This window comes from Culex pipiens, chromosome 3 (assembly GCF_016801865.2).
Source record: "Culex pipiens pallens isolate TS chromosome 3, TS_CPP_V2, whole genome shotgun sequence".
NCBI lineage: Eukaryota > Metazoa > Arthropoda > Insecta > Diptera > Culicidae > Culex > Culex pipiens.
In genome coordinates this window covers 100,592,626-100,605,088 of record NC_068939.1, presented here as the reverse complement: position 1 = coordinate 100,605,088, position 12,463 = coordinate 100,592,626, and the positions used below count along the sequence as shown (strand labels likewise).

At 41.1% G+C, this 12,463-nt stretch overlaps 1 protein-coding gene across 5 annotated transcripts in view; it reads left to right on the top strand.

Annotated features, from left to right (window-relative positions):
- The window catches only part of LOC120431056 (G protein alpha o subunit), a 116,266-nt gene that overhangs the window by 30,225 nt on the left and 73,578 nt on the right, over nt 1–12,463 (top strand). The window lies entirely within an intron of this gene.

Genomic DNA, 12,463 nt, shown 5'->3' with positions numbered 1-12,463 from the left:
AAGATGAGCGAATTTACGATGCGATGGATATGACGAATGTCACCTACACCACCCATACACGTAGACACACTCACACGAAAACGGCAAGTCGTCCTTTGCTAATGAGAAGTAAACCTTAGAAAGCACACGGCTGCGTCTATTTTTGCCAAGTGTATCAAATTTACACCCCTCACAGTGGGTGTCTTCCTCTCTCTCTCCCTCTCTGGTGTCGAAAGTTCATCCACACTGGGCAACACAACAACAAAAACGTGGTTTGGAGCACCAACACAACGAAAAGCACCATGTGGCTCCATCCCATCCCTCAACCACACTCCCCCTCCATTTAGCAGTGTGAACGCTTTTCGCCCATTATTCGCCAGTTTAGTTTATCCACACTGACTGGCGGGCAGGCGGTTTTCTCCGGCTGTTTATTAGTGTGCGTGCGTTTTCAGATTAGGGACCTACATAGGGAAATGAAATGTTCTGGAAGAAATTTCAAACACCCAAAGTCATTCAAATTTAAGGTTGAAAAACTTGTTGTTTTTCTTTGGTGCTGGCACTTTTCTTGCACCGAACAAGCACAAACATTATAAAAACTACCAGATTATTATCAACAACAGTTTTACAATACTTGAGATTGTAATAAGTCTCGTTTTTGCCAAATTTATTTTAAATTGATTCCGACCTTGTTCTTGCATGATCTTGTTGCTCGATTGGAACTCCGATTCGACAGTTCGATTGGAACCCTGAGAGTGACATTTCGCCTCTCCATATAGGCTCTCTATTTCAGATGCGAGGGTATTTGTGGAAGAGCCCTGATTGTGGGGCCATGGTTGTAAATTTGCGCTCCACCGTAACGAGATGAGGGGAGATAAAGTGAGAACGATTATATTACAGTTTGCCTCCGATTCTATAATAAGATAAAATTCCACCTCTCCCCAACCCACCACCCTTCTCTTCCAGCTGTTTCGATGCTGCGAAACAGCACCGTTTAGAAGGTTGTGAAACTTTGACTGAGCTTGGAGCTCAGAACCCACCCCCCTTCCACCCCAACTTTATCTCATCTCCCTCAACTTGCTGATGCTCCATCATCGCCCGTGACTCCAACGTTCTTCCCCAAGGTCAAAACTGCTGCTGCTCTCCAGTCGATTTGGCTGGGTGGTAATCTTAGATTGTACGGGCTAGATTTTCCGGAAATCACTTTTCCTCTTTTTCGTACCGTTTATCGCTCGGAAAAGTTGAGAGCAAAGATTTGGGCTAAAGATTTTGCTTATCGTTTCCGAAGAAAAATCTCCCTTTTCGCATTTTTTTTAATCACAAATCAATAATAGTAACCTTGATTACTTTGCAGCACTTTACGAACTAACTGTGTAGCAACTGAAGCTCGTAAACTTTCTATCGCCCACCAGTGCTTTTTTGGTTTTCCCTCTTTTTATGGCCGAAAGTTTTGGTCACAGCATGGTTCTACTTCATGCTCGCACTCAACACTTGCTAAAAAAGCTCTGCAAGTTTTTGCCGGACAACAGAGCATAAACATTATTTTGATTTTATTCCCCTAGAGAAAAGTTATGAACTTTTTTTTATTAGCTGCATGCATTGGAACACAAAATTTATCCGATGCAATTAACCTTCGGGAGGTCGCGCTAGTGTACTTTGTACACAACTTTTGAAAATTGTTGAAAAACAATGTCTTTTCCTTATTCAAAATGCGTGAAACCCAGGTGTATGCTCAAGTTACACATTTTTCTATAAGAAAACATAGGAAAAGTCAAATTTCTGGAGTAAAACCTATTTTTAATGATTTTTTGAAAAAAAAAAAATTTGGATGTGTGTACAAAGTACACCAGCGCGACTGCTCGTGTGAGCTGCTTTTGTGCAAATATAAAGTATTTGCAGTTATTTGAAAATAATTCCAAAACTAATGCTCTAAGAAGCAAACAATGTCCAACAAAATTGTAGGAGAGGTCTTATAGAATACCATGAATAACCTGGCCAATCTATGGAAAGTCCCGGTGGCCCCCGGGGATGTTCCGGAGGAGGGACAATTCCGGAATTGTGGTCCACCGGACATGATGGGTATCAAACTTCAAGATTTTCAAAGATAAACAAGACTATTGACATTTTGAGGACCATGAGTGACCTGACCACCCTCCAGATTGTCCCGGTGACCCCCGGGGATGTTCCGGAAGAGGGACAATTCCGGAATTGTGGTCCTCCGGGCATGATGGGTATAAAACTTCAAGATTTTCAAAGGTAAACAAGACTATTGAGATTTTGAGGACCATGAGTGACCTGACCACCCTCCACATTGTCCCGGTGACCCCCGGGGATGTTCCGGAAGAGGGACAATTCCGGAATTGTGGTCCTCCGGGCATGATGGGTATAAAACTTCAAGATTTTCAAAGGTAAACAAGACTATTGACATTTTGAGGACCATGAGTGACCTGACCACCCTCCAGATTGTCCCGGTGACCCCCGGGGATGTTCCGGAAGAGGGACAATTCCGGAATTGTGGTCCTTCGGGCATGATGGGTATAAAACTTCAAGATTTTCAAAGGTAAACAAGACTATTGACATTTTGAGGATCATGAGTGACCTGACCACCCTCCAGATTGTCCCGGTGACCCCCGGGGATGTTCCGGAAGAGGGACAATTCCGGAATTGTGGTCCACCGGACATGATGGGTATAAAACTTCAAGATGTTCAAAGATAAACAAGAATATTGACATTTTGAGGACCATGAGTGACCTGACCACCCTCCAGATTGTCCCGGTTGCCCCCGGGGATGTTTCGGAGGAGGGACAATTCCGGAATTGTGGTCCACCGGACATGATGGGTATCAAACTTCAAGATTTTCAAAGATAAACAAGACTATTGACATTTTGAAGACCATGAGTGACCTGACCACCCTCCAGATTGTCCCGGTTGCCCCCGGGGATGTTCCGGAGGAGGGACAGTTCCGGAATTGTGGTCCACCGGACATGATGGGTATCAAACTTCAAGATTTTCAAAGATAAACAAGACTATTGACATTTTGAGGACCATGAGTGACCTGACCACCCTCCAGATTGTCCCGGTGACCCCCGGGGATGTTCCGGAGGAGGGACAATTCCGGAATTGTGGTTCTCCGAACATGATGGGTTGCCAACCTCCTGTGGCCGAATGGTTACGGGTTTCGCCTCATAAGCGGAAAGTCATGGGTTCTTCTCAGGGTGGCAGCCTTAGGTTTAAGTTCAGAGGTAGTAGCAACCGTATGAGTATAAAACGGTTGCTTCACGTGCTCTTCTAGCATGTGATCAATCTTGGGATATTCCTTTGCGCCTCTTCCCAAAATACTTTCCTCGTGTCTTCGCATGTAAATAATGCCCAGCCGATCGGTATTGCACTGCAGTCCAGTCGCATTGTCCAGATCAGAGCAAAGGGAACACCGCAAGAGTAGCACCGCAAAAAGACAATTGTCTTTACAAGACCCCGCGCGGCAAATAATAGCTGCTGGGAAGAGCTTGAAAAATGACACGAAAAAATTGTCACCGCGGTTCTAGCGATACATAGCGCACAAGGCACAAGGAAAGGAGTTTACAGCATCTGGATGGAACAGCACTTTCCCTCTCAATAGGGACTGTGTTATAGATCTGGAAATGCTTAATAACAGTAAAAATGGGTAACACGATACAATAGTCCTTGTAATCAGGATTCCGTGTCTTAATACTCAAACAGAAAAAAAAAAAAAAACATGATGGGTATCAAACTTCAAGATTTTCAAAGATAAACAAGAATATTGACATTTTGAGGACCATGAGTGACCTGACCATCCTCCAGATTGTCCTGGTTGCCCCCGGGGATGTTTCGGAGGAGGGACAATTCCGGAATTGTGGTCCACCGGACATGATGGGTATCAAACTTCAAGATTTTCAAAGATAAACAAGACTATTGACATTTTGAGGACCATGAGTGACCTGACCACCCTCCAGATTGTCCTCGTGACTCCCGGAGATGTTCCGGAGGAGGCACAATTCCGGAATTGTGGTCCACGATTTGGTTGGGCGAAAACTGCGCCATCTGCTGCCAAAATCCTAAAGCGATGTTTTTCCCCATACATTTTCGCGATTTTCCCCATACAAACTTTAACAATAAAAAGCGACCCCGATTTGGCTCAAAATTGGCATAGTTACTTATTACTAAAGAATCGAGCCAGGGGATAGCTCTTAAGATTTTACATATTTTTTATTTTTTTCTTGTCACCCTTCTGGTCAACCATATCTCGAACAACGCAAAATTATACGGTCAGCAGATGGGGGGGAGGGTGGGGGTTAGAAAATTGAAATTACAGGCTACGGTTTCAACATTTCAATGAAAAAACTGTTTTGAAACGCATTATACATCTGTTCAGTGGTTTTGTAATCATAAGTTTCCAATATGTCTTAGTATTGACGAAAATTTTATTTAAGCCCAAATAAGCTAAATATGATAATCAGTGCAGAAAAAGGCGTTTCAGATTGTTTTGAGTAGATTTGACTTCTATTTCCATTGAAATTTTCCAATTTCATGAAAAAAAATTGTCCCCTGATTATTCGAACCATTTTTGAAGGTAAAAGAGGCGGGCGACATAAACTTTGAAAAATATTTGCAACGGCCTAACTAGTTGAAAGCAAATTAACTCACTTCGTTTCGGACAACAGAACTCAACGCGTCGGCGTTATTTATTTGAGAATTTGAATTTGAATTTGTATGGAAATTCCCCCTTTTTCTCGAGCTTGGGAGTTTAGGTGTAAATGTCAAAGTTCACCATTTTCAACATCAAGTACACTCATGATGTCCAAAATCAGTTTTTGACCGACCTGGCCACTTTGGAACCGGGTCCAGTAACCCCGGTGAAACCAGGAATGTGGCCAACCACGCAGATATTTCAGAATTATTTTTGATTAGGCGATATTTATGTTAAAGTTCACAATTTTCAACATAAAGTACACTTATGATATCCGAAATCATTTTTGAGTTGATCTAGCCATTTTGGAACCGGATCTTGGTACTTTGATATTTCAGATTACACCGGAGTACCTGGAATCAGTCTCAAAGTGGCCAGATTATTCCAAAAATGGTTTTGGACATCATGAATGATCTTTATGTTGAAAATGGTATTAGTAAATTCATAACTGTAGCAACATCTAAACACGACACATAAGCATTTGGACAGCTTGATCTATTTTGCAATTTCTGAAACAAAAGGTAACAACTTATGAAACCCCGAAGTGCTGAAAGGCCAAATATTGCTTTACACTTCGAGTTTTGTGAAAACGTAACGTAATGCATGAGAATAAGCAAACTTCAATGATTACCAGCCTTGTTACCAGCACTTTTCTTCTAAGGGTCCGAATAATATATAAGAACAGTGTTTTATAATCAATAGTTTCACAAAAATATAATATTGATGAGACATATTTTTGACTAAATTTTTGACTAAGTTATACTAATATTGAAAATATTTCTAATGGAGCCCAAACATGTAAAAGATAATTATCAAAGCAGGAAAATGCACTTTGAATTAGTGCTTCCAATTCCCAGGATTTTTCCTAAACCGGGAATTCATGAATCCCAGGATTTTTATATTTTGTCCCGAAATTGGAAAAAAAATTCAGATTTTGTTGTGGAAATATATGAACAACGATAAAAAATTAAACATATATCCAGAGTTTTTATCAGCATTGATTTGACTTATAAAGCAAAATTGTTGAAAAGACTACGTATATTCATGATTTTAAATTAAAAAAATAATATAATTTTAAATTATTTTTCATGAAACATTTTTGGCAAATAAAGGCGAATGTATCGAATTAAGACAGCTGTTTTTGTCAATTTTTTGCATAAAGTTTTGATTTTTTTTATTGATTTCAGTTAAAACAAAAACAGAACAGAACAATTAGTACACCGCTCTCCAAATTAATTGGTCTAAAATCTCCTGTACCTACTGAGACGCAGTCCCGATTTTCCCTAGTTGGCGGTAGCGACTTAAGATATTTTGTAAAATATTTTTTCATGTAAAACATGAATGTCTAAACCTATCTAAAATTTAATTGGCTGGTTTAAATTTATTTGTTGTATTTTTATTTGTTATTTTAGGCATTTAAAAAGATTTTTTTAAGGCTTTTCAAGTAATGCCATACAAAAAAAAAATATTTTTAAGGGACTTATTTAATTTGAATCACATTGGATTAGAAATTAGTTTAGAAACTAAAGCACAACAAAGAACAAAACAAATCTTTCAAGCAATCTAAAAACTGCTATTCTTGTTTAGATTGATGTGTAGATTATCACCAATGAATAGTATTGTGCTAATTCTATGATTTTAAGCTTGAAAAACATGATACATATTTGAAATCATAAATTTAATTACTGTTTTAAAAATTTCCCTGGATCCCAGAAATTCCCGGGATTTCAAAAATATTTTTCCCGTTTCTCGAAAAAATCAAAACCCGGGAAAATTGGACGCCCTACTTTGAATTGATTTTAGTTGGAGGCACTTCTATTTCATTGAAGATTTTTCAATCAATTGATGGCGGTTGCAACGCAGATTTTTTTATATGGAAAATTGTTCAAAAGGGAGGGAGGGATGGGGGGGGGAGTGTCTCTGGAACAATCCGGTGGTTGGTCAATTTACCAATGGATTCTAAATATTAATGTTTTTGTTTATCTTTGAAAATCTCTAAGTTTGATACCCATCATGCCCGGAGAACCACAATTCCGGAATTGTCCCTCCTCCGGAACATCTCCGGGGGTCGCCGGGACAATCTGGAGGGTGGTCAGGTCACTCGAAACTATTGGCACTACGCCCCCCGGGGCATGGCCTTCCTCTAACGTGGGATTTCTGCTCCAGCGCCTCTGACGAGACAGGAGAAACCGGGACCGACGTTTTACTTCACCATCCGATAGAAGCTCAGTGGATAATGCGGGAATCGAACCCGCGTCTCATAGCATCATCGGGATCGGCAGCCGAAGCCGCTAACCCTGCGCCACGAGACCCGCCGGTCAGGTCACTCATGGACCTCAAAATATAAATAGTCTTGTTTATCTTTGAAAATCTTAAAGTTTAAAACCCATCATGCCCGGAGGACCATAATTCCGGAATTGTCCATTCTCCGGAACATCCCCGGGGGTCGCCGGGACAATCTGGAGGGTGGTCAGGTCACTCATGGTCCTCAAAATCTCAATAGTCTTGTTTACCTTTGAAAATCTTGAAGTTTTATACCCATCATGCCCGGAGGACCACAATTCCGGAATTGTCCCTCTTCCGGAACATCCCCGGGGGTCACCGGGACAATCTGGAGGGTGGTCAGGTCACTCATGGTCCTCAAAATCTCAATAGTCTTGTTTACCTTTGAAAATCTTGAAGTTTTATACCCATCATGCCCGGAGGACCACAATTCCGGAATTGTCCCTCTTCCGGAACATCCCCGGGGGTCACCGGGACAATCTGGAGGGTGGTCAGGTCACTCATGGTCCTCAAAATGTCAATAGTCTTGTTTATCTTTGAAAAACTTGAAGTTTGATACCCATCATGCCCGGAGGACCACAATTCCGGAATTGTCCCTCCTCCGGAACATCCCCGGGGGTCACCGGGACAATCTGGAGGGTGGTCAGGTCACTCATGGTCCTCAAAATGTCAATAGTCTTGTTTACCTTTGAAAATCTTGAAGTTTTATACCCATCATGCCCGGAGGACCACAATTCCGGAATTGTCCCTCCTCCGGAACATCCCCGGGGGCCACCGGGACAATCTGGAAGTTGGTCTGGTCACTCATGGCATTCTATAAGACCTACCCTACAACTTTGTAGAACATTGTTTGGTTCTTAGGACAGTAGTTTTCGAATTATTTTGAAATTTCTGAAATGTGTACAAAGTACACGACGCGACTGCTCGTGTATTTTTTTTTGACGCGACTTCCGAAAGGTTAAGCCTTGGACTTTTTGTTATCCCCCGAGAATGGCATTGACATGGTGTAAATTGAAAACAGAACGATGAAAAGTGGTTGGCACGTGGTCCATTAATAAAGTCAAGCTTCCAGCATATAAGTTTATTGATCTAATGCACCAACAAACTTCTTGCCAGGCCAATCCAAGCTTAAAATACAAATATTTCTTAATGTCTGCCTTCTTAGAAGATTGTCTTTCTATAAAAACAAAAAAAAAACTATTTGTCACGAACTCGGCTGTTTCGTGCAACTGTGACCATGTCTTTCTTTGCGTGACATATGGGCCTTCATCATATTCTCTCCCCATTTTTAATGTGGCAAAAAGTTAGTATGTACTTGTTCCCAAAGAGAAATTCGTTTGTTTTTTTCCCTGGCGATTCGTTGAAGTGGTGTTCTTGAGTGTAATAAAACGAGATCGATTCCGGACAACGCTGTTTGGAATATATGATAAAAGTCATAAAAAAGTTGTTTTTGTCCAGATTGGAAGCCAGATTTCCCCAAAACCAGGAATGCCCCCGAAATGTGCTCGGCTGAAGTACAGTGATGTTGTGTGTTGCTCAAAGTGACTGTCGGTAGTGCTGACACGAGAGGAAGTTAGCTCGAAGCATTTCTCGTGGTTCAGTTTCTGGATGACCAAAGTGACTCCATCAAAGTCTAGCCGCAGCCACTGACGAAGCGAGGATACTTACGCAGTGAAAAAAGAAGGAAAGAAAGAAAAAAAAAACGAATAAAAATAAATCCAGTCAAAACGGACGACCCCCGGCGATCCCAGCTTAATTTCACCTGATCTGTGATTTCGGCCAAGCTGCTTGGCCGAACCAACCAAGGCATCCAAAACGTTCTGCACGGAAGCAATCCGCATTATGGGGTGCGCACAGTCGGCCGAGGAACGTGCGGCGGCAGCACGGAGCCGCCTAATCGAACGGAACCTCAAGGAGGATGGCATCCAGGCGGCCAAGGATATCAAACTACTGCTGCTCGGTAATTTAATACTTCTTCAAATATGTTTTTTTCTGTTTTCTTGAATTTGCCAATATTTTATGGAAGAACTGCAGAATTTCTTAGAATCATACTCAAAATTGTGAATGTTTCTGCAAATAGGTAATAATTTATTCACAAAACTTTTTCTGCCATGTGTTTTCTACAGGTTGAATGTATTGAAATGTCTGAAAATGCCATAATTACTTAGGAGATTAATTTTAATTGCGATTTTTTATCTCGCAAGCAATTTTTCATCAAGTATAAAATAAGCATAAAAACTTGACCTCACCGTCATTTTCAACAGAAAAGTAAATAAATGTATTTTCATGATGGATAAATTGATACATATGGAGTAGCCTGTCCCATTTTTAGGTCATGTCGAGGAATTGTAGGTGCTCACTTTTTGCAACATCTTGTGAATTTTTCGATATTTTTTTTTTAGATTTGTGCATTTAGTTTAGGGAAGCTCATTTTCCAGAACAACAAGCGTAGCTTAGACGAAATTTAACCACAAACATCTTATCTTCTCTTAGAGAAAGGCAATTTTGACACTCTAGAGCGGAGATATTTTAGTTTTATTGAAAAAAGCACGGCCTACTAATTACAAGACTTTGCAAGCATATGTCTTCAAGGCCATATTATGCATTAGGGTGGGTACGTTTTTCAAAAAGTTCTCGGATCAGGTTTTAGTATGGTTCTCCTTGTAGGGCATGCCCATAGGGACTTTCATGCCAAATATCAGCTCATTTGGTTGTAAACTGGCTGCGCGCATCAGGGTTAAAGTTTACATGGGAATTACTATGGGAAATTGGAACTTTTTGTTCAAACGCTCCTACAGGTCTGGGAAAATAACGCGCCAACTTCTGGTATGGCCAGGCTTATGGGGAATGGTCTGGAGAATACTTTTCCCGAAGAGAGCATATGGATTCGTTGTCCCTAGACCTGGCGCATCGGCAAACAATCCGATGTCTCCGGAATCAACGGTTTTCCCTCAAAAAGCATCAAATTTTCCTTAGCATGCTATGAAAGCTTGATGAACACCGCGACGCCATATGTCAGGCAGCTACCACGTGGTTGAAATATTTGCAAAAAAATACAAGTTTGCTGTGCAAAGATTCTGAATTCGACTAAATAATATCAGGATTACTCGAAATGATCATTTTCTAGTTAAAAGAAGGTTTGCAATTAAATATTCCAGCCGTTTCTCACCCACGTGGTAGCTGTCTGACATACGGCGTCGCGGTGTTCATCAAGCTTTCATAGCATGCTAAGGAAAATTTGATACTTTTTGAGGGAAAACCGTTGATTCCGGAGACATCGGATTGTTTGCCGATGCGCCAGGTCTAGGGACAACGAATCCATATGCTCTCTTCGGGAAAAGTATTCTCCAGACCATCCCCCATAAGCCTGGCCATACCAGAAGTTGGCGCGTTATTTTCCCAGACCTGTAGGAGCGTTTGAACAAAAAGTTCCAATTTCCCATAGTAATTCCCATGTAAACTTTAACCCTGATGCGCGCAGCCAGTTTACAACCAAATGAGCTGATATTTGGCATGAAAGTCTCTATGGGCATGCCCTACAAGGGGAACAATACTAAAACTTGATCCGAGAACTTTTTGAAAAACGTACCCACCCTAATATGCATTCTTATAGTAACTTTGGCAGCTGAATCTGAATCTGGAATCTCTTTTTGTTATGAAGATATGGCAGTTTGAAACTGTACCTTGATATTATTTTATGCAGTACATTCTTCTTGCACCCAGAACTGGGCATCGGCATACGAGAGGATAAAGAGCACGATTCGGTAGTAAAATGGTACTGTGTGCGGACGGAGAGGATAAATCCCGAAATTACCGTGAGTATTTTACTCATGGGTTCATTTTCCAAAAAAGTTCATCTATCAAAAAAAAAGTACCGGTACCGAGATTCGAACCCAAGACCTTCGGCTTATTGAACCGTGCCTTTGCCGTATAGGCCACCATGGTTCGGTGATTAAGTGGTGGTCATTTGTCCATATAAGCCACTCAATAGGATGAACTCGTCAATGGACGAATGAACACGCGAGAGGTCTTTACTCACGCAAAGTAGTACTTTCCTCACGTTTCTTTTCGGGAGGACTTTCCCCTCGTTCTTTAACTTTGGATGTGGTTTTGCGCTACACCCAGAACTGGGTATCAGCATATGAGAGGATAAAGAGCACGATTCGGTAGTAAAATGGTACTGTGTGCGGACGGAGAGGATAAATCCCGAAATTACCGAGAGTACTTTACTTATGGTTCATTTTCAAAAAAAGTTCATCTATCAAAAAAAAAAAAAGTACCGGTACCGAGACTCGAACCCAAGACCTTCGGCATATTGAACCGTGCCTTTGCCGTATGGGCCACCATGGTTCGGTGACTAAGTGGCGTTCATTTGTCCATATAAGCCACTTAATAGGATGAACTGTTCCAATGAACGAATGAACACGCGAGAGGACTTTACTCTCGCAAAATAGCACTTTCATCACGTTTCTTTTCGTGAGGACTATCCCCTCGTTCTTTAACTTTGGGTGTAATGTACCATAAGGGTGTAATATGGTTGTATGGAAAAAAGTTCAAGAAGGTATGTCAGAGACATAACCGAAAGACATAGGACCAAACAATTTTAATGAGATTGTTGATGTTTTTGGATTGCTAGTGAAATCTGGAATAAGATTATTTTATTTTATTTCATAGATTTGTCGGCAAAATTGTCATAAATGTTCCCCAAAGGTGAACCTTCCATGAGGGCATCGGCAACTCCAGGTTGTGACCACTACTGTCGAAATGGCCATTTGCATGTTCAATATCAAAACTATGAATTTTGATACCCATATTGCCACAACTCGTATGTTTCGGTTAATGTTACCCCTGGCCCAAGGGGAACCTTCTTTGAGGGCACCGGCCACTCTAGGTTTTGGCCACCACTGTCGAAATGGCCATTATCATGTTCAGTATAAAAAATCATGAATTTTGATACCCATATTGCCACAACTCGTATGGTTCTGTAAAAGGCCCTCCGAGTCCCGGAGGAACCTTCTTTGAGAGCACCGGCCACTCTAGGTTTTGGCCACCACTGTCGGAATGGCCAATATCATGTTCAGTATCAAAAACCATGAATTTTGATACCCATATTGCCACAATTCGTATGATTCTGTAAAAGTTCCCCCGGGCCAGCACCATACTCTCTTGGGGGAAGTTTTAGAGCACATTTCAGAGCAACCGAATATGAATCCAGTTTTGATATAGCGAAAAAGCGGATTTTTTAAATATCAAAATTCAAAAAACAGATTTTTCCCATACAAACTTATATGGAAAATTGAAACGCTTTGCGCAAAGTGAGGACTTAACCAATCGTTCCCAAACTTTGGGGAGTTGTTAGGGACTCCAAAATGAACTGAAAAATTGCTGTGCTGGAAAATCGATTTTTTTTAGGAAGGAAGTTGAAAAAACAACAGATAAAATCCCCATCGCAATTTATCATATAGTTATTGACGTCGCTTGACTTAGAATTCGAGA